Source organism: Jaculus jaculus, chromosome 18, assembly GCF_020740685.1.
Source record: "Jaculus jaculus isolate mJacJac1 chromosome 18, mJacJac1.mat.Y.cur, whole genome shotgun sequence".
In the NCBI taxonomy this organism is placed as follows: Eukaryota; Metazoa; Chordata; class Mammalia; order Rodentia; family Dipodidae; genus Jaculus; species Jaculus jaculus.
Genome location: NC_059119.1, coordinates 52573760 through 52596533, shown reverse-complemented (window position 1 = coordinate 52596533; position 22774 = coordinate 52573760). Strand labels below are relative to the sequence as shown.

The 22774-nt window shown below is 44.9% G+C and overlaps 1 protein-coding gene across 21 annotated transcripts in view; it reads right to left on the bottom strand.

Annotated features, from left to right (window-relative positions):
* Slc8a1 (solute carrier family 8 member A1) overlaps positions 1-22774 on the bottom strand; it is a 383059-nt gene that overhangs the window by 306377 nt on the left and 53908 nt on the right. For 10 of the 21 annotated variants that reach the window (XM_045137170.1, XM_045137172.1, XM_045137168.1 and 7 more), the window contains exon 1: positions 14252-14520. The exons of 1 other annotated variant lie outside the window; for it this stretch is intronic. The gene's annotated coding sequence lies outside the window, so the exon portion shown is untranslated. Of the gene's footprint in view, positions 1-14251; positions 14522-14765; positions 14863-15656; positions 15744-22774 lie in introns of those variants that run through there. 10 more of the 21 variants (XM_045137162.1, XM_045137166.1, XM_004660113.2 and 7 more) reach the window with 3 other exon arrangements.

Below are 22774 nucleotides of genomic sequence, written 5' to 3'. Positions count from 1 at the left end.
GGTAAAAGTCAGGCAGTTTGGTCTAAAAAAGGAAGATAGATTTAGGACTTAAGATAATGAAGAAGTTATTGAAAATACACATATCCTAACTACCAACCCTTTTTTTTTTTTTTCCTGCTTCTCTCCAGTGTCCTTTCTACTTGTATATTCTTTCTGGCATATTCAAAGATTCTACTTGTTATATTTTTCTCCAATAGATAGAAGCCCTTCGGGCCAGGGAATTTTGTTCCTTTGTGTTTCTCTCAGTTCCTAGAGGAGAGCCTGGCACTTAGAAGATGTCCAGCACATGTTCCATGGACGAAGAAAAATAATTGTCCCAGGATCAGATGCCGACTCATCAAATCCCTGAGGCTGCATCAGAACCTGGCATTTGGACCTAGGCATTTGCATTTAAAAATACTCTCCATGTGAAAGGAGATTGTCTTACAGTGAGCAGAGGTCAGCTCTAGATTGAAAACCCTGTATCAGCTACAGCCAGAGGACAGGAAGTCACTCAGTCACTCTAGCTCATGGCGGAGAATCTCCGGCTGGCAAAACTGATATCCAGCATGGAGAGAGGACTTGGGACCCTGACATCTCCTTTGGCACCTGGTTATAGGTCTTCCTATATTAGCCCTGGCTTGCTGGTTATACTGGCTCTATTGAAAAGGCCCTGACACCATGAAGATCCTCAAGGAAGTATATATCCCTCTTTCCTCAATATAATTAAAGGACACCTGTTCAAACACCAACCAAATTTCACTCCCATTGTGGAGGTCTTTGAAAATTGAAGACGGGAGCTGGTGGCAATGGCTCAGTGGTGAGGAGCATTTGCTGCACAAGCACTGAGGGCCCCGGATGGCTTGTGACTTCCCGAATTTGATTCTCCAGTGCCCACATAAACAGCTGAGCATGGTCCTGCACCTCTGCGGCCCAGGTGCTATGTGGGGGGGGGAGGGGAGCCCCGAGAATTTCTTACCAAAAGCAATGAAACAAAACCTCACCTCTGCCTGGGGTGAGAGATTTATCTCAAGGGAGCAGGCAGGTAAGCAAAACGAGCAAGACACCCACCGTTCTCGTACGCGCTCCACACACGTACACTAGGTTATATGCTTTTTCATGCACATGTGCGCGCACACATTCCCATCACACGCTAAACCAAACTATACTCGCACGCACACATGTGTGCATGCACCTTATCTGTTTGGGGGAGAGTTTAAATATTAAGTAAACTTCATGCTAACACATAAATGCAGGTAGGAAGAACTAAACAGAGTGAAAGAGAATCTTCCAGGAGGAAGCAAATAAAGAATTCAGAGAGAAGATGCGCTGGTCATCTCGGGTTCCATGGATGTCAACAAGGGTGGTCGGAATCATTGTCTCAGCATGGGGTGGGGTGGGAGCCCCATTCTGAGGAAGCTGTGGCAATGTTGACAAGGAGGACTGACTGGCTGAGCGCACACCCTTGCCCCACATGCTATGGAGATTCTCTGCCCTTTCCCTCCCTGACATTTCTGACAATATAACAATCTTTTTTTTTTTTTTTAAACAAATTAGAAACATACACAGTTCACAGTGTATTTAAGTCATAAGAGCAAAAACAAGAGAACTGGAGCCGGGCGTGGCAGCACACACCTTCAATCCCAGCACTCCGGAGGCAGAGGTAGGAGGATCACCGTGAGTTCAAGGCCACCCTGAGACTACATAGTGCATTCCAGGTCAGCCTGAGCTAGAGTGAGACCCTACCTCAGTGGGGGGTTGGGGGAGAGGGTGGACCACAATGAGAGAAATGGGATTTTACTCCAGGCACTTTGCATTACACCACCATGAGTTTCATCTGCTGATTTCCAGAACAGACTGATGGCACTATTCTTTGGAGACAAAGAAACCCATGTTAGATACTCAGTGTACAATAACATCTCAGGTAGCCTTCCTTCCCTCCTGAATATATGTGAGTAGGTTACTTTATCTCAGGGATTTGCACGTTTTCAAGTCGTATGTAGTGAACCACTCCCTACACCCAAGTAAGAGTTTTGTAAGTACGTCTCATAGGAAAGGTGATCCATTTAGGAGATGGATAATCAGCTGAAATCTGGGGTCTGAAATCATTCCAAAATTATGAAAAAATAAATAAATAAAACACTCAAGGGGTTTCTATTGGCTCAGGAGAAAAAGAAAGGAAAGGAGAGAGGCAGAAAGGAAGAAAAAGAGGAAAAAAGGGAAGAGCGAAGGAGTGATAGAAGAGAGAGAGAGAGACAGAGAGAGAGAGAGAGAATGAGCTCCAGGTGGTGAATTAGCAAAACTAAAGTGAAAGAAAGGAAGTCCAATGGCCAATGGGTAGGAGCCAGGAAGAGAGGGTGGATGATACAAATTTTATCACAACAAGGTCATACTTGACTACTAGTGAACCAATTTATTCTTTCAAGAATCTAAATGCAGCTCACAAATTCACTGTCTTAAAAATCAAAGCCTATTTTTTTAAAAAAATAAACAAAACATTTTAATGGTCATTAATCACAAAAAAATTTGCAAAAACAAAACAGCCACTCATGGTTTCACCTGTCAAGCTTTTCTTAGCTACTCATGTATGTCAAATGCTGTGTTTCAAAGATGAGCTCTCTCATAAGTGGCTCACATGATGAGGCATCAAGGTGTAACCATGCCCCTCCACTTTTCTATTACAAACAATCACAGAAAAGGTGAGAATTTTATCTTTTGAATGGTTTAATGAACATTCAAGCAGGCCACCAAGTTCTCAGATCATCCCTAGGGTCAGCCAATGCTCCAGAAACTTTAAAACACTCAACCTATCATTGCAAACCCTAGAGAGTTCAAGTGTTAGTACTTCCTGGAGGCAGAGACCTAGGGTTTCCCTGTCCTCTGTGAGTCTTCTAAGAGCCTCCCTTTTGACAATAATAATTTTATATAAAAATGTGGGCGGGGGGGGGGGGCTGGAGAGATGGCTTAGCAGTTAAGGCAGTTTCCTGCAAAGCCTAAGGATCCAGGTTCCATTCCCCAGTACCCACGTAAACCAGATATACAAGGTGACACAAGTGTCTGGATGTTGTCTTCAGTGGCTATAGGTCCTGCCATGCCCATTCTCTCTCAGTCTCTCCTTTCTCCATTTGCCTCTTTCTCACTCTCCCTTTCAAATAAATAAAATGTGCTTACCATCAACCTTGAGGAGAGAGAACAGCCTTTCTTTGACAGCTGACCTTACCTACTGGAAAACAATGAGATAGTCTGTGCTTGTACATCTAAACTACACAACACACACACACACACACACACACACACACACAGAGGGGGGGGGATTTCCTGCCTAAAAAAGATTTGCCATACTATCCTTTTGAAAATTAACTTTAAGAAATTTGTACATCTAGAGAGCCCTCTTTATGTCTTTAGCTTTGAAAGGATTGGACCCTTCACTTACTCAAGCATCTACTTGAGTACCTTCATACAAAATGCCCTAGCAGAAACTTTGGAACTAATTGGCACATGGTCCTTGAACTAAAAGAACTCACCATCTCCAAGTGAAAGTTATCGTTGGTGGCAACCAGTATAGAAAATGACATGAATGTGGGAATTGAAAACATGATAAAAGCTGGATGGACTAAGAAAAAAGGGTTCGAGAAAGAACATATTGGGGGGTGGCTAAAGGCAGGTAATCATGTCTTTTCATCTTTGGCTTACTTAGGAATCGAATGCACATATCAGTGCTCTGTCCTCACTCAGATACACAGTATATGTGAAAAGGAACCCTACTATTTTAATGCCAATAAGGACCGCGGCAATCCTAAGACGTCACCGTGAGAACCACTGATGTAGAAGGCAGAAAGCGAAGAACTGAGAGACTTTGTCTCTCACAGATGCGGCACTGAGCAAGATTGAAACATAAAACCCTTCGTAAATATGTCGGACAGAGGTAGAAGAGTAAAGAAGGATGGAGCCCAGCAGGAAGTCATGGGGGGCCAAAGAGGGGAGATTAAAGCACTAATATGTGAGGCACATGATTCACAATTTTTACTGAGGGTCATTTTCATCTTCTCTAAACAGAAAAGACATTGACATGCGACCAAGACTTGGGAAAAATCCATCCAGCTCCCTGTGTGAGCCCTAAGCCGAGGTAGAAAACACACAGAAACAAGAGCTTCAGGCCAGACTTGGATGCTGAAGATAGATGTGTTCTTTGAGTGATGGGCTCTGTGTGGGAGTCACATCCCCCCCCTTTTTTTTTTTTTTACTAACTCCAGAGTAATTGTGACCTGTGTAGCTACTCCCTGTCCTTTCTAGTTTGCCTCTTAAAAGTGACGGGTTTGAATAAAGAATTCAATTTCAAGCTATGTGATTTCAAGCTACGCGTGATCTTCTTTTCTGTCTTCTTTTTAAAAATTCCTTTTGGATAAAGAAAATGCCAATTGCCATGTATAGAGGCTGGTGGATTCCATGAGCTTTTCCCCTAGATAGTCAAGTTTAGTCTTCAAGCACAAAGTTGTGGGGTTTTTTCTTTTTTGGTTTGTTTTTCCTTAGAAGAATTAGGAATCAAAGAGAATTGGATACACAGAATGGCCATGAGGAGAGATGCTCACTGAATGGGGACCTTTCCTTAATATTCTGTGCTACAATTTTTTTTTTCTGTGCTACAATTTTATGATGATCTGTTCAATGATATGACTCTAAAATCAGGCATGAATACACACAGAACCAGACATTTGTTTTTTTAAGTTTTAAAAATATTTTTTACTTGTTTACATACATGTGTGTACTTATACTTATATGTATAAGTACACCAGGATATCTCGTTATGGCCAACAAACACCAGATGCTTGGGCGTGGTGTCTGGCTTCACCAGAGAATAGAACCCAAGGCTGTCAGACTTGGTAAGTAAGTAAGTGCCTTATAGTCCCAGAACCAGTAAATTTTAAAAGGAGGAGTTGACTTAGAGAGGAACTTGTCATGTATTATTATTCAGAAAAAACAAACGATGCAATCATGGTCCATGGGAACACATGATTTTTTTAACCCAAATTTCTGAGCAGTTTATGAAACATACATTTTTTTTCTTCAGTCAGGTGTCTGGTGAATGTGCTCTTTAAACTAGCCCTATACATCTATGATTGCAATGTGGCTTGAACATTAAGAGTTGTAGTTTTCTAATTCTGCTTCTCCTTGGTAGAAAGGGGGTCTGCTGGGTGGTCAGGACATAGGGAAGCTGAGCGTGGAATTCATCCAGACTCATGGAATAACCTTTGAGTAGTCTCTAAAGATGACTTCCTTGGCAAGATGGCACAGTGTAAGGAGACTTTAATTTAATTTGATTTAATTTCTCAGATTAGCCAAGTCAAGGGCTCCTTTTGGGGTCAGAAATCCAGAGTGAGGGGGTGAGACTAAAATCCACACCTGGAGCAAATAAAAACACATACAAAAATGTAAAGAAAAAAAAGAGTTGTAGTTTTCATGTTAGTAACTATGCCTTGACTACTATATTATATACATATACATATATGTATACTTATACATATACACATATATATATTGGTTTTTCGAGGTAGAGTCTCACTTTATCCCAGGCTGACCTGGAATTCACTATGGAGTCTCAAGGTGGCCTTGAACTCACAACAATCCTCCTACCTTTGCCTCCTGAATGCTGGGATTAAAGGCGTGCACCACCATGTCCGGTTTATTATTATATTTTTATAGCTGAAAACCCATCACAAGTTAATCCTGAGAGGAAAGACTATGAAAGGAAAAGTCAGAGAATGAAATCCTCATTATTTAGCCACTCGATTAGTAAAGATAATGCCTTTGCTTCAGTGCCTAATGAGAGAGAAGTAATTCATCCATTCAACAAAGATCAAGTTTCGGTTGTACCTCTGCCAATGCGCAAGCCACTGATGCTAGAACCATGAAATACACAAACACCATCTCTCCCTTTATGGACTGTACGAAGTGGCTGAAAGACAGGCAATGGTTGTTAAATTTTCACCACCAAATCATAGTTATCAAATGTGATAAGTGCTGTGACAGTAAATACGATCCCATCTAAGCAGCAGATGACCTGACCCACTAGGGGGGGGGTTGGGAAAGCCCTGCTAAAGAGGTGCCATCTGAGCTGAGATTTTTAGAAAACAGACCCAAACCAGGCAGCAGGGTTGCTGGTGGTCCAAGCCTTCAGCTAACTTTGTAATTACCCTTCTTGGTAATGGGATTACTCACAGGCCTACCTGTGTTGATATGTGGGGTATGAGATCTTTTTTTTTGTTGTTTTTGGAAAATGCTGAAAGTAGCTTCTATTAATTTACATGAGACCTTCCCTCCTGGAGGTCAAAGGCACCTGACTGCCCACACGGCTTTCTGCTTCCCTGCTTGGGGGGAGTGGGGTGGGTAAAAGAAATGAGTGCCGGGCTAGGCTCTTCTGACCAGTCACATGCCCTTGGACAAGTCACTCCCCTTGTCACCCACTCAATGGAAAACTGGGGAGCTCTGTTTGGATCTCCAAACAGGTTGGTATTCATCACACAGCACCTGTCCGCCTTCCCAGGCTGTCATCTGAGCTCAGTTTCTAAATGTAAATTACCACAAAAATCAACCATAGTTTCCATTCTCCTGCTTTTATACCTGTCCTCCCCAGAGCCAGCTCAAACTGCTTAGTGTTGCTAGGAAGGCCTCTAAAAGTTAACTCATGTTACCTCTCTTCCCCTTTCCCTTTACTAGCCAACGATTTTTTTTTTTTAAAGCCACATACCACAGAAGTGACAGATTAGACTCTAATGCAGGGTCTGAGTTCCCAGGTCACTTCTTTTCACTCCACACCTATTCCCAGCATGCCCCAAACCCACTGGTGCTGTATCTCTATGCATCTCTCCTAATTGGCACCGTGGCAGGAGTTGACAATCCATAGCCAATGGGCCAAGCTCTTGCTGCTATCTGGTCTTGGAATACCCAAGAAATTAAAATGCTCCATTTTTTAATGATTTTAAGAAAAGGAATATAAGCTAATTTCTCATATTTCACAAGAAATTAATGCTATATTCAACTTTCAGCATCCCTAAATTATCTCACGGAACATAGTTCATCCCATAATTTATGATACTGTCTGTGTTCTTGCTTTTTGAGAAAATAGAGTTGAGGGACTTTGGTAGACCCTATGGTCCACAAGACCGAAAGCATTTCCTTCATACATATATACATGTATACATATGACGGCCTTTAGCATACGTCACTGTCTACATACTTATGCTCCACCTTCCCTTGGCAACCTGCTAGACCAATTAGCATATTCATACAAAGGCACATGGACAGCGGAAAGGGGTATCTCACTATTCATCTCTTAAGTTGTGAGTGAAGCCTTAGAGAGCACTCATGTACCTGAAACTGTAATAACAATATATTAAGCCTCACAAAAAATAAAGCCTGTTACTATTATAATTATTACCACTTAAACAGTTGAGGAAAAGTGAGCCCAGGGAAGTAACTTGCACAATGTTAAATATACCACCTGTTGAATTCAAACAATTGTTATAAGTATGAATGAATATGTCTTCTGATTTCAGAGATATATGGTCTGAGTTCTTGAGGGACCTTCACTTTATTAGTCACTATTACCCCCCCAATTTTATTATTATTATTATTATTATTATTATTGGTCTCACTCTAGTGCAGGCTGACCTGAAATTCACAATGTAGTCTCAAGGTAGCCTCGAACTCATGGAGATCTGCCTACCTCTGCCTCCTGAGTGCTGGGATTAAAGGTGTGCGCCACCACGCCCGGCTTACACAATCCCTTTTTTACAGTAGAAGAGGCACAATTCTCTGTCCGCCCTGGGGAATCTTTACTACACATATGGGCCTCCTGAAGACCAGAAAACAGATGGCCCATTTCTGCTGACTTTTCCACCCTGACAAAGAATAAAAGGAGCCTTGGCTTTGGTGACACGACTTCTCATTTCTACTGTTTCCTATCTTAGTCTTGCAGCCCTTTGCTTTTATGTGGTCTTCATTTTTATTCTTTGTACAGACAACAGCAAACCTAGATGCTACCACATGTCTTTCCCAGTGCCCAGCGTGGTCTGAAAGAAGCTCTTAAAGAACGGGATGTTCCAAGGGGGGTGGGGGGAATACACAGAAAGACATGAGAAAAGCACCGATGAATTTGTCCAACACAAATTCACCTATTTCATCTTTCATCTTTCATGACTCCCAACATTTGACAAACAGATGAAACCCCCGAGAGGCGCCCCTGTTCTCCACCCGAGCTGATTCTGCTCACAGTGGAGGCATTCACACAAATATATAGAGCAGGGGTGGGCTTGGGTGTCGCTCATGCCATCACATGCAGTGTACCCACAGGCAGGGCACACAGCCAAAGCCTGGCCATGCCGTGCGCTTTAAGGGAGAACTCAAGCTGGAGGCCCATACCCGTGATCCTGGCACTCAAGAAGTAGCTGCAGAAGGATGGAGAGTTCACAGCCTTCCCAGGCTCCATGTTGAAACCTCACGAAAAACTAAAGCAAAACCAAACAAACAAGAGGGAGACACAGGTTGCTAGGTGACCTCCCTTCCTCACATCTGACTCTGATAGGCTCTGTCTTTCCGGGCTGCACTACAGGTTCATCCTGAGTGGTGCTCTCCAGTGTAAAACGTATGTGAGCGATGCCCCTTGTTTTAGATCTATGCATGTTCCTGACTGTGACATGGACCAGGCGGCAAAGTCTGGAAAAAAATTTGATATTGCCCTAGGGTCACCTTTCTCATAAATTGGCTGGAGTGTGGTTTAAATGGTCCAGAATGATGAGATGACATTTGTTGTCTCGACCCATTCACTCTGAATGAACTGAGATGCCTCCGCCTCCAAGAAGCCAGGGTACAGAATTCTCTTTTCACCTTTTGCCCCATACAGACCTTTGAACTACTGTTCTACCTTACTCAGTCCTGTTATTTCAACTAGGGGTGTTCTAGGTCATTAGCATTCCTAACAGAAGAAAACACTAGATAAAAAGCATAGCTTTTGCACAGCCTCTCTTATTCACCCATGCCCAAGGTGTCTAACTGTGCCACACTCTCCATCTCTCAATTGGGATAATGATGACTCCTCAGGGCATTCATAAGCACTAGATAAAAAAGTAGGTATGAGACTGGAAAGATGACTTAGCAGTTAGGGTACTTGTCTGTGAAGCCTAAAGACCCATGTTTGACTCCCCGGATCCCATGTAAACTGGAGGTACAAGATGATACATGCACAATGTCACCCATGGGCACAAGCTGGTGCATGCGCCTGGAGTTCTACTGCAGTGGCTAGAAGCCCTGGCATGCCAATCTATTCAATTCATATTCTCTCTCTCTCTCTCTCTCTCTCTCTCTCTCTCTTTTGTTCACAGGTATAAAACTAATAGATAAGTCCCTGACATCATGAGTGTTTAAGCAATGTAAAATAACTTATCTTCCCTATGTGTATTCTCTGGAAAGCCCCAGTGCAGGGCCTTGCAAATATCGAGTGCTCAACAAATGTCCTGCTTGTGTTGATGTAAATTGCTGAATCACTGCCTCGTCTGTTTCATTTCATCGCACATTAGATCCAACCAAGAAATATTCACATGCCATGACATGACATCAGCAGAGGGATTTCTCTTTCTTTTTTTAAGAATAAAAATGATTCGGTCAGAGGTGGGTCACATCTTTAATCCCAGCACTCAGGAGGCAGAGGTAGAAGTACTACCATGAGTTCAAGACTGCCCTGAGATTACATAGTGAATTCCAAGTCACCCTTGGCTAGAGGGAGACCCTATCTCAAACATCTCCCCCACCACACACTCACAGAAGAATTAAGATGGGAGCTGGGCATGGTGGTGCATGCCTTTAATCCCAGCACTCGGGAGGCAGAGGTAAGATGATTGCCTTCAGTTCAAGGCCAGCCTGAGACTACATAGTGAAATCCAGGCCAGCCTGGACTGGAGCAAAACCTTCCCTTGTCAGAAATGGCAAGTCACCACTGCTTTACATGCTGAGAATACTGCAACACGGTCCAGTAAGATACACGCAAAACTATAAGACTATCAACTACTCTGGAGAAGAAGAAAAAATATATATTGCCCATTTCTCCAAAGACTTATAAAAGCTCAACTCTCAAGAAAGGACTGGAGTTTTGTTACCAAGTAAAATCTCAGTGTGGGCATTTATTTTTGCCTGTCTCTGGTTACTCCCTCCCCCTTCAACAACAGCTCTGTTCCCAGGCACCAGGGTCCCGCACACTTCCCCATCAGAACAGTCCTTGGAGGTCACTCGCTGGGCAGCATCCTAGTCTTGAAGCTTTGCACTGCCTTTGCATCTTCCTGTTTTCAGGACTTTCTGCCAGCCAAGTGCATAAACCAGTCCAAGTTCAAAATTGAACATAGGCTAATAATGGCTTATGAGAATTCATGGTAAGGCTTTGGGGAGTAACGCATAGAACTTTTAATGGGGACCTGTTAGAATTCCTTCATTCCAATGAATGGCTTCAGTAGCGAGGATTTCACCTCCCTATGTTGGCCAATGGATAAAGGCTTTCACTGTGCATTTTGGATGGTTTACTAGATGTGACACAGTGACCTTTCACCAACCTCACAGGACATTTTCTTTGCTTCAGTTGCCCATCAGGAAGACTTCGCCTTCCTCACATCTCCCCTCTTTTTTTTTTTTTATTTTTATAAAATTTGATGGAAAGTTCAGGAATAGTCAAAATGTGATTCCCTTGAGCCTTTGTCTCTGATGTTACTTGTTATAGTCCAGAGTAAGAGCATCAAAGGACAATCACAGACGTGGATACACAGCAGTTCAGGTTCAGTGCAGCAGTGGCAGGGAAGCCAGTTACAAATCACACTTGGGGCAGCAAGGACTATAAGCAACTGTCTTCGAAAGTTGAGTGGACAGACTGGCAAAAAGGAAAAAAAAAAAAAAAAAAAAAGACAGCAGAGCTCTGTTTGCATTCTGAATGCTTCTGATGACGGCATACCAGTAAGTCTTTGCCCTAGGAGTCACCAGGTAATAAAATGGGATGTTTGAGTCACAAGATTAGCGCTCATAATCCTTGATTAGTTGAAGTCTTTTTCTTTCTTTCTTTTTTTTTTTTTTTTTTTTTTTTACTGTGGAAAATGTATTTTGTCACATGCATTTATACATGAGCAGCTAGACGCGGGGAAAGGAAAGAGAATGAAAATACTAATTGCACTGCTCGTAATAAAGTAAAGATGCCTCTGTGCTGGCCTCAAATCCAAATCTCAAAGTCCTATGGAAAAGCTCCCATTTCCAGAATGTACTCCGTCAGAATGGGTCAGGGACCACCTGACATTTACTTACACTACATCTCTGAAATGTCTCCAAGGACAAGGGAGCCAAATCCCCTTTGCTCAGAGAGAAACACAGAAACAGCTTGCTCAGCAGCCCTCTGGCCTGGTTAGCCACAGTCAGCCCTAACAACTAGGGCTGAAGGGCTGCACAGCTAATGGAGCTCCCGGATAGGGTTCTGGAATCCAAAGAAAGTGAGGGAGAATCTTTGCCACAAGAGGGAGCCGTGGAGCTTGATCAGATGAGAGACTATTGGGTAGAGTTGCGGACTGGAGGATGGTGAGGTGTCCTACCGTGAATAATAAATAGCATGGGTGGTTATAGTGGGGGTCTATCTCTGACATATGGACATCATAAGAAAGTTTAGCAAGAGGCATTTATATTATACATGGCAAAAATAGGTAAAGAACAACAAAAAAAAAAACAAGAGAGAGATAGTTCATAGCATATGGATTCCTAAATTCTTTTAAAAATTAATTTTTACATGAAAGAAACACAAACACACCACACAAATATAAAACCCACAACACAAATGTTCTCACACCCTCCTTCCACAGCGTATCTCTCGTTCTAGATGTAAGTTTGAGCTTGGTTTGGGTTCTGCTTTGTCCGCATGAGAGTGGGGCAGCCTGCTTCTTACATACGGATGAGTTCTCCTGGGGACATCATGGAGAAAGGACTGGCCCTGCTAAATACTAAGATGAAAATCATGGAGAACAGGAAAACCTAACAGCCGCATCCATGAGTGAGGTCAATTCTTTGCTTCTGCTTCTTTTTTATCCCCCTCCCCCTTAACTTGCTTTTTAAAGGAAGGATGCAACTTTATGAGATCTACAGACCTTTTCTTATCATTCGTTTTATCAAAGAAACAAATGAAACCCGAGGAGGGAACGCAACATGCATTTGCTTCGCAAGATAAATAAAAAGTCTATTTTTGTCCAATAAAACCACGTTAAATATAGCTTGCTAACAAATGCTGAAGTTCTCTCAAAATACATTTTTTTTTTCAAAAACAGCTTGAAAGAGCAGCTAATGCAATGCCTGTAGATTAGTCCTGTAGGCATCTTTGACTACACTTCACCTTGCTTTTATAATTTTATTTGGAGTTAGAATATACATCCTGCTATACATTCCTTCCCTTCACAGTCAGGAGCAGATAGATGGTGACGCTCTTAATCTAAATACAAAATGCTGTGGAAACCACTATGTAGCAGTGGTAAGATCTGTGGACAGATAGGTAAATAGCAAGTCCCTGCCCCCCCACCCCCAGCTCAGGGGTCTCCTCTCCCGGCCCTGCTAAGCTCTCTGTCACCTCTGACTGCTACAGACACATCCTTTGCAAGCTGTGGTCAGCACAACAGTGAATAGCTTAGTTCTTCTGAGATCTCTTTTCCTCTTGTTCTAGGAACTAATCATTCATTTTTAATCAAACAGCCATTTTTTTTTTTAAGGGAAGGGGTGTGGGAGATCAGGGTTGTTATTTAAAATAGGTAGAGGAGATCTTATCTTAAAGCACCTAGAGATCCGAATGGAAGCCTTCTCTAGCAGGCAGGATTTGTAAAATGGAAAGGATTTAAGAAAGCACATCTTGCCGCCCCCCCCCACACACACACCACCAGCTCACTCACAAAAGCCCCCAAAATGGAGCAAGCTGTCCTTCCTTCCTTCACACTCTGCTCACCTCCCAATTAAGCAAGTTGAGCAAACGCAGGGAGCTGCAGCCAAATAACACAGGATTTGAAAGAGGAACCCAACACAGAGCATCCCTTTTCTGGCTTTGTGTTCTGACCTGAAATGAATGGAACATATACAGACGCCTGATCCTCCCTCCTTCACTGACTTGCTGCAGAAGGACTCTGAGAGAGAGAGAGAGAGAGAGCGTGTTGTGGGGAGGGAATACTTTCATAATTTTCCCTTCCTGGTTTCCTCCCCTTTCCCTTAGGAAACCTTCAACCCGGGCCCAGGCTGTGGTGGTTCCACTGCTCATATTTGGAGATAGCCAGGCAATGCCTTGAAGCAGCTCTGATCAGAAATCTCCACCTACTTAGCTGGCTCCTCCATGATCTGGACACCCAGAGCGTCTTTAAGGCCATGTGTCTTTTTTTTTTTTTTTTTTTTTTTTAAAAAAAAGCTTTCTTCCACTACACCTCCCACCGATATCCTTTTTTTCCTCTCTTTTTAGTCTTTACACCTCCAGCAGGACAAAGTTTGTGTTGTTATATTCACAACCACTAGTGGCTGACTAGGAGAAAGAGCGAGCGAGAGAGCGAGCGTCTTCCAGGGAGCCAATCTAAAGGGGAGGGGGGGGGTTAAAAACCATATATACTGCAAAACATGACTTTCTTCCCGTGGTTGCAGACAACATGCATATTGCTCTCTTGCGAAGAAAAAAAAAAAATCCTTTTCAAAATTTGATCGCAGCTGTTCTCAACCCAACCACCTCCACTTGATCTGGGGAGGGAAATACGAATTGCTAGCAAGTCATTCATCAGAGACAGATTCCACGGGGGGAAGGGGAGGGGGGAGGGAGTTGAATAATCAAGAATGCAAATATGTTGTATTTATAAAAGCATCACCCTCCCCCGCACCCCGGACAGATTTTATGTCTCTCGCTGACCATGGTCCATCTCCAAGAGCCAAGGAGATCTTCGCATCTCACAGCACAGACCATTTTAGCCCCCCCCCCACACACACACACAGCACAGCCCCCACACAGCAGATTATGCAGCTGCAAAGTTCACCCCGGCGACTGCTGAATTGCCAAGGCACACCAAGGCCCGGTGGCCACTGGGCAAGGACCCTACACCTCACTCCAGCTCTTTCCCACCCTCCCTGGGCCCGACCACACCTCCCTCCAGTCTGCAGTCTGCGCCCAGGTTGCACACAGCACAAGACCACCTCCACCACGGCGTGGTGGAGGGTTCGGGGGTGAAGGGTGGGGTAGGCGTCTTACCGGGGAAGAAAGGTGACCATGGATGGTGGGGGAGCCCGGTGGGTGGGGACGTGTGGATCCCCAGGGGCGCTGCTGCTTTCCGGGTGGACTTAGCTCTTGGCACCTTAAATTGCTCGGAGCCGGGCACTGTGCATGGTGTAGCATCCCTCTTGAGCAGCCCTTTTCTTCCTTTGCCAGCGCCGGGCAAGGCTGGGTACCACCCTAATGCCCTGAGCCACCAGCTCCAGCGATTGATTTCAGTGTCACAGAAAGCGCGGACAATCCAGATAAAAAAAATGTGCAGGCAGGCGCGCATGCACACACACGCGCGCGCGCGCACACACACACACACACACACACACACTCACAATTTAGCAGCCCCCCGTCTTTTGCCTGGGAGAGGGGAAGTGGAGCAGCAGCAGCAGCAACCCCCCCCCCCACACACACATACCCCACCCAAAGAGGACAGCTCGGGGTGGGGTGTCTCGCGGAATCCCTGCGCGCCCCGCGGGTCCACGGGGAGTGAGGACCCTACCTGAGCCGGGAGCTGGCTAGATGGTGGTCCACCACGGTGGGCGGCGGTGGGGTGGGCGGCGGTGGGGAGGGGGGGGGGTCGGCGCGATCACCGCCGGCTGGATCCCATCTTTCTGGGGAAGCACAAAGCGGGCGGCGGCGGCGGCCCGGCTCGGTTCGGCGCCCGCGGAGCAGGAGCGGCGGCCGGTAGCAGCGTGCGCGGGCGCGGGCGGGCGGGCGCGAGGGAGCGCGGACGGGCGGGGAGGACCCGCGGGCGGGCGGGCGGCGCGCTCCCTCCTCCTCCCTCTCCCTCCTCCTGCTCTCTCTCCCTTCTCCTCCCTCTCCCTCCTCCTCCTCTCTCTCCCTCCTCCTCCCTCTCCCTCCTCCTGCTCTCTCTCCCTCCTCCTCCCTCTCCCTCCTCCCTCTCCCTCCTCCTGCTCGCTCTCTCCTCCCCCTCCCTCTCCGTCCTTCCTTTTCCTCTCCTTACTCCTCCTCCCTCTCCGTCCTCCTTCTCCTTCTCCCTCGTCCTCCTCCCTCTCCCTCCTTTCTCCTCCTCCCTTCTCCTTCCTCCCTCACCCTCCTCCCTGCTCCAAGCTCACGCCCTTCCACCTAGCAGGGAGCTCGCGACTCTATGGCCCAGGATACACGTGCCACAGTGCTGGTGTCTTGACCCCTGAGATCTACCCAGCCACACTCCCCCCACGCCTTAGCCCCACCCTGGGTCTTGGCCTCTTGGAATCTGCAGGCTGCGGGGCGAGAGGGTTCCCCTCCTCGACCCCTGGAGTGCATCCCCCTGGTCCCCGCGCCCAGGATGCCCGCAGAGCCGCGCGGCGGCAACTTTTCCCCAGCACCTTCCTCCCCTAGTCCACCCACAGCCCTGACCTCCCCAACTCGCCCCCCCCCCGTTTCTCACCTCTGAATCTGTTACTCCACATCTATCTTCCTCCGTACTCTACTCTGCTCATAGATGCTTTCTTTTAAGCAAAGGGATCAGGAGATGATGTGTCAATGATGTATTTTTTTAAAGCCTTAGTCTGTGTTTTCCCTTCCAATTGAGAGGCACGCTAGCCACTAGATGCTGACACAGGCGGATGAGGATTTGCAACTGGGGTTTTCCCAACCTCAAACTCAGAATGCTGCCCCCCCCCACACACACACACAGCCGGTGTTGGTATTTCCCTCAAAGATTGCAGCTCACCTGGGAATAGCTAGCAAGAAGAGGCCCTTTAAGTGATTGCCGGTGTGGTGCGGGTTTTAGAAGAAAGGAGTCTTGAGTTAGGAAAAGACCTAATGCAGCAATCCACGAACCATTCACTGCCCTTTCCATCAGAAACCTTATCATTGCCAACATCACTTCCCCGTAATTAATAAGAGCGCTGCAGCGGGGCCCTTGCTTTTCCTGACAGCTCATTCATCCTTTCAAATCCTTTACTGACTCCGCATGTGGGGTTGAAAGGCTAAGACCTACTGGGGTGTGCAATTCAGTGGCTCCCAAACCTGGCTGCCCATCAGACACACCTGGGAATGCAGACCACGAAGTAGACTGTCAGGTTTTGGATCTCAAGGGGACCTACAAAAGTTAGTATTTTTTCAAAGCAACAATTGATATCAGCCTTTGTGGTTTTACCAAGGCGGGGTGGGGGGCCCCCCGGAGCTTCTAGAGAAGGAAGATGACAGGAGGGTATCTGCCAAGCAGGGGCCAAAGTTAGGTCAAATTCGTGAGCAGGGCTCTTCCCTCATACTTACTGATCAGCTGTGGCAGTTAGGCCTTAGGAAAAGAGAGACCCGGGCTCCAGGAACCCCAGTTTTACTCTGTGGCAAGAGGGAATGGGTTAGTGGAAGTAACCCTTCTCTGGACACAGACCACTGGTTCTTCACCCTGGCTGCACCTCTTCTTCCTGGAGAGCTTTCTTTTTAAAGGAGTCCCAGTGCTTAGGCCACACCCCACACTGAATGACTGGAATCCCTGGGGGAGGGGGCACCCAGGCATCAGTGATACGCTGTTATGTTCCTTGGTCCATTTCTACGTGAAGAGAGTTTGAAAAAAACCGCTGCTCTAAGGACAGTGCTCACCGAACCCGCTGAGGGCGTGACTGACGCGGCGACTAAAGTTTCTTTTTCAGAACTGGATGTGCATTTCTAGCAAATTTACATGCCCCTGACGGTATCTGAAGAGAACTCACTGCACTTAGCAAGGGGGCATGGTATCCCTCTAGTAGCTCTGGACATCGGCTTTGGCTCCTTGGCTTGCAAGGATGCCCGGATCCATCCTCCGCATGTGCACGCGGCAGCTCAGCCGCACACTGCTGACTTGGGGCAGCGCAATAGGTCACCCATATTCTGCCTGAGTACGTCCTCAGCCAAAAATTGCCTTCGACTCCCGACTTCCAGGGAGTGTGAGAGGCAGATTTTTGGCTCACAGTCCACCAAAGGGGCTTGGAGAGAAACGTGGCTGCCTTCTAAAATGACATTGCCATAACCTTGTCGCTAAAGGCTCCAGCCATTGGAACCAGAGCACCAAGTAGTGGAAGGGACGGTGAAAGGGTGGCGTAAGGCTGAGCGAGAGGTGTCCCTGGGGTCCATCTTGTCCAAAGGGTGTGGCCTGCTTTTGCTTTTATGGGCTGCGTAGGGAAAGCTTGTGATTTTCTTGGAAGTGTAAGCCTGCGTGGCATGGGGTTGCAAGAACCTTGGGTTTTTGCTTCTCTATGTTCCCAGTGTCCACTGTATCAGCAGATGAGAAGCCATGAAACTACAGCCTCGTCTTCTTTATCGATTCTATTGTCCAGGCAAAATGGACAGGTTAACTTGGGTTCATGGGGGGAAAAACACATATTAAATGTATTTTTTTTTTTAAATTGAACCATTAAGAGGCAACCTTGTACCCATGTTGATTTGGCTCAATGCCTGAGTTTCTAATTTTCTTTGCCTTTCAGTTCTCATTAAGGGCATCATTATAATGACTCCATTACCCCGAGGCAAGTCAAACCTTTTGCTCCCTACCTTCTAAATGTCATACATGACTGGATTTTTATTGCAAGAGTTATCAGAACCTACACCACCTGGGAGAGAGACTACAGCTGGAAGTCATGACGCTGTTGCAGCCTGATAGTTCAGAAAACAGAAACACATTATGTAAGAAGGTGGAGCTCTCCATCCAGTAGCAATAGTAGTTAGTACTCACATATATTGATTGCTATGTTTTTTTGGGGGAAGAGTCTTGGAATTTATTTCAGCAACCTCCACTAGTACTAGTACCAACCGAAATATCACAGCCCAACAGCATACGAGGCTCCACAGTAATATGCTAAGATATGGCTCAGATGCTCACGTGTTGTTTCCCAGCAAACCTTTGTAAGGTCCTTCAACAAATGCATTTTGGGGCCAAGTGTAAATAATGTGAATTATGGACTCAAAAAAAAAAAAACAAAACTTAGACTTCGGTTCAAGGGGATCAAATTAAAAGCAACAGTGCTGCGTTGGTACATGCAGTGATTCTGATCACACAGAAAATAATTTTTTTTTCTGTTATCTTTCATTTTTTTTTTCTTTGAATTACCTGGACAAGAAGTTCTACTATTTTGTTTATTCCCATTGCCTGGCTCTTCTGGAAACCTGTTAATTACGTCCTGGTCACCGCTGACCTCCTTTTCTACTCTGTCAGCCTGAAGCACTCTTGCATTCTGGACTTTCTTGTGCTCAGTCTCATACCAATCTCTGTATAAGAAAAAGGTGTGTAGCAAACTGAGCCTGGCCAGGGAGCGGGGCTTCATAGTACCTACGTACCCTGTCTAAGGAGCTTGATTTCCTTCAGGCTCTCGACTGGGCTCACTGGATCTAGGCTCTTTGCTTTAGGGAGTCTATGGGGATCTTGGCTTGGCTGCCAGAGCTAGTCTTCCCTTTCTCTTGGGCTTGTTCCTGGCCTTGGACTTTAACTTCTGGGCTTGCTTTGACCAGCTGAACACCAGTTTCATTCCCCTATCACAGTGGCCCTGTTACGGTATGGAAATTCACAGAGTGAGAACAGCTGGCTAACTTGCAAGGACAATCTTCCCTCCCGTGCTCCATCAATGAGGGGTTACCTACTTCCTCCACCACCAGTGGCTTTGGCATAGTTTTAGGGCATCAGAGGCCTATAATTCTACATTTGAGCAAGCTTTAGGCCAAGACTGGACTACAGCCTGACACTTTCATTTTCCATTTCTGCGCTCCAACACACTAAGGAAACGTTAATCCACAGCTCCAGACCCCACAACTTTACCCATGGTTACTTGGTGACAAAATCATTATCTGAGCAGAAAAGACAAATGTCTGGTTAAGAGCCAATGCTTACGAGTCAAAATACCAGGGTTGGATTTACAGCTCTTCTTGGGCTCAGTGACCTTAGTGATGTTTGTTAACCTCTAGAATGCATATATATATATATATTTGCCTGGGCAATCTGGATCATAAAAATCTTCCCTGAAGAAGTTGCAAGAAGGATAAAATATATATAATATTCTTGACATATTTATTGGTCATGGAAGTCACTCAGTGAATGATTTGCTATCATTGGTTGTAGTGAAGTTCTATAGAAATCATATCCCTATACATAAAATATTGCACACTTTCTCCATAATCAGTATGTGTGATTAACTCTAACGATAATGCTTGGTTTCTGTGATACAAAATTTGTACAATGAGTATACCAGAAAACAATGTCTGTTTCTCCAGTAGGAGAACACTTTCTTTGCAAAGAATGCAAAAGGCTGCTTGAACTTTCTGATTACATCAAGACAGACTCTGACTATGTTTATTTATATATTTTTTTTCTATTCTTTTACAGCTAGGTATGAACTTTATCTCATTTTGTTTCAATCTGTGAGTAGAATTTCAGAGAGAAATTTTAAGCAAATGCCACTACAACTATGATTTGTTTGTAACATTAATTTTTTATCAACAGAGAACTTTATCTTGAGAACACAGATGTCTGCAGTGAGTTTGCCTAAATTCACTTCAGCATTGACTCAAGGACTCCCTGTATACAGGATGAGCCCCTTAAGGGGGCTGTGTGTCAGGAAGCTGCTCCTTGCCATCCATTTCTGAAGCAGTGTCCCTGAGAAACAGCCCATCAGCTCTCTCAATAAATCTCCTTTCTGGGGCCCCAGCTATGATGTATGGCTCCCTCACGGCATCTTCATTTGCCATTCTCTGACTAGAATGCTGAGGACTGCCAGTGTCTTAGGGATTACCAAAATACCCAGGCAGTAGCCCTTGACAATGGTGATTAAGACAGGGACTTGTGGGAAAGCAGACTGAACGCATGGGTGTCTATATTTGTCTGAGTGTATAGATGCAGATCCTACTAACCTAGGTAACCCTTGGAGAATAAGACTGTATGTTCTCATCTCTCTGCAGTTCAGATTCACACTCTGCAATGTAAGAAGTTTATTCATCACGAACAGGTAAATTCCAATATCTACATTCCATAGTCTCTCTTTTTTATTAAATATCGTCATGTCCCACAGAAACATAACTGTCCTTGGATTAGTTCTCTTTCAAGGGTACAGCAAAATAACTAAGTTATTAGTGGAGGTATTAAGAATATTTGGTAAGGGCTGGAGAGATGGCTTAGAGGTTAAGTGCTTGCCTGTGAAGCCTAAGGACCCCAGTTCGAGGCTTGATTCCCCAGGACCCATGTTAGCCAGATGCACAAGGGGGCACTCTCATCTGGAGTTCGTTTGCAGTGGCTGGAGACCCTGATGTGCCCATTCTCTCTCCCTCTCTCTCTCTCTCTCTGTGTCACTCTCAAATAAATAAATAAAATAAAAAACAATTTTTAGAAAAGAATATTGGGTAAGATTTAATGTTGATATTGATATCCTTATGAAGTAGGCAGAGGACCTATGGTTATTTTTATCTCATAGATTGAGAACCGTTATATAAAAGGATTTGCCCAAGATTAGCTAGGTGGTTTGAACAAACCTACTTCGCCCTGAGTCCCATGCTTGAAAGTTCCCTTTCTCTTGCTCAAGGTCACGTGTGTACACCGTGTGACAAAGGGCTGCTTTCTTAAAATTTATTTTGGTGCTTTTTTTTAAGTTCCCTGAATAGTTCTAAGATTAAGCCATAGAATAAAACTACTGGCCTAAAGTCAACTAGCCAAGGATTGGTAAAGACGTGTAAAAAGGTTCACATATACCAAGCACAGCCTGCTTCATAGTCTGATTCACAATATTTAACAGAATGAAAAAAAAAAAACAAACCAGAACCTATTCTTAGAAATGTAAATAAAAATACAAATATTTAAGGGCTATTCTGAATGTTTAAGAAGCAGCAGTGGTTATTGTAATTGCTTGACAAAGACATAAACAGCATGGGAGATGTAATCAAGAAAGTCCTGTCTCTGAGCATGGGGCATGTCTGCCCTGTTGAGCACTCTGTCTACTTTGTAATCTAGAGCAGTGTTCGGTGTGTAATGGATGAATTAATGGAATCCACACTGTCCACTGCAAGGGGACTGGGCTATGTAGAAAGAAGATGGATTTTCCTTATAGAGTCAACTGAACTCTTTGGCCCTTGTCCAGTGCAAATTGCAACTTAATTCTGATGGCCTCCTTGTTGATGCAGAGCAGGCCCTGGTTAGCAACTGACACGGTCATCATATCCACACCCACACAGTGCTGCCTGGCCACCTGCTCTGTGATGACAGACAGATTGTCTGGGACATGGCAGGAGGCTGAACCACACGGAGATGGCAATCTGACCCAGCCGCAGGCTGAAGCCTGTAAACTGACCCTTTGTCAGTTACCTCGGGAATTACTTATAAGCTGTAGTTTGGTCCAGTGTAGGAACCGGTCAGAGCATCTTTCTTCCCTCTGTTAAGATAGGTTCATTAAGCACATATCTTATAAGTATCAGGCTTGACGTTTTACTAGTTTTTTTTTTTTTTGAGGGGGGCACCTTTTGATTACATTCAAAGTCTTTCAGGCATTATAGTCAAAAGCCATCAAGTCAAAAAGTTGAACAGATCACAGAAAAAAAAAAAATCACAGCGATGAGTTACTGTACTAAGCCATTTGTTCATTGGGTCCTTCACACATTAATTTAACAAATATTTATGCAAACTGTCTGGGCCAGGCCTGGTCCCAGACACTGGAAAAAATTTTTTAAAAAGACAGAAAGATTCTAAGTTCCTCCTCTACCTGAGCGGCACAGCTGCAATCACTCAGCAAAATGAGGAAACCAGCACCTTACAGGTTCTTAGGAAACAAGGCGATGCAGCAAGGAAAATGGAATACAGAAATTGGCAAGTACTATTTTAAGTGGTCGATTTTTTTTCTTTTTCAGACGATATGCCATTGAGAATTGCCATCACCGTTTGGAGTCCCCAACTGATAAAATGATATAGCATAATATTTTGTGTGGTGGTAGTTTTTGTGCTGTACAGAGATTCATTTAGGAATTCCCACCACAAAGCCACAGGTCATCCTTAGGGTTAGCAGCAGAGACAGGGACTCCTCCGCTTGCAGGAACAGAGGGGCAGCATCGAATCTCACAGCTCCACCACAACACGGACCTGCTCCCAGGTGCTGCGTGGACAACATGATTCCTCTAAGGCAGGGCCATAACAAAACTTTACATGTCCATGTGATTTCACTTAAACACCATCACCTTGTTATTGCACATGACCTCACCCAAGTGAGCTCTGCTCTGTGAACTTCTCGTGAGTGTCAGAGGCACTGGCGATAAGGAAAGAGAATCTCCTATGACTCAGAGTGCTTTTCTTCCCAGGCACAGGGGCACACCTCCTTTTCCTGCATTTTCTCTTCAGTTATAATATTAGCATGCATGCTCACACACACACACAGACACACACACACACACACACACACACACACACACTCACACAGAGAGAGAGAGAGAGAGATAGAGACAGAGAGAGGTACACAAACATTCATAACCCTTTCTATACAAATGTGTACATTCATAATTTATTGCAATGGCCAGATGTTTAAATATTGAAAAGATTCCCCAAATGGAAATTGGAAATTT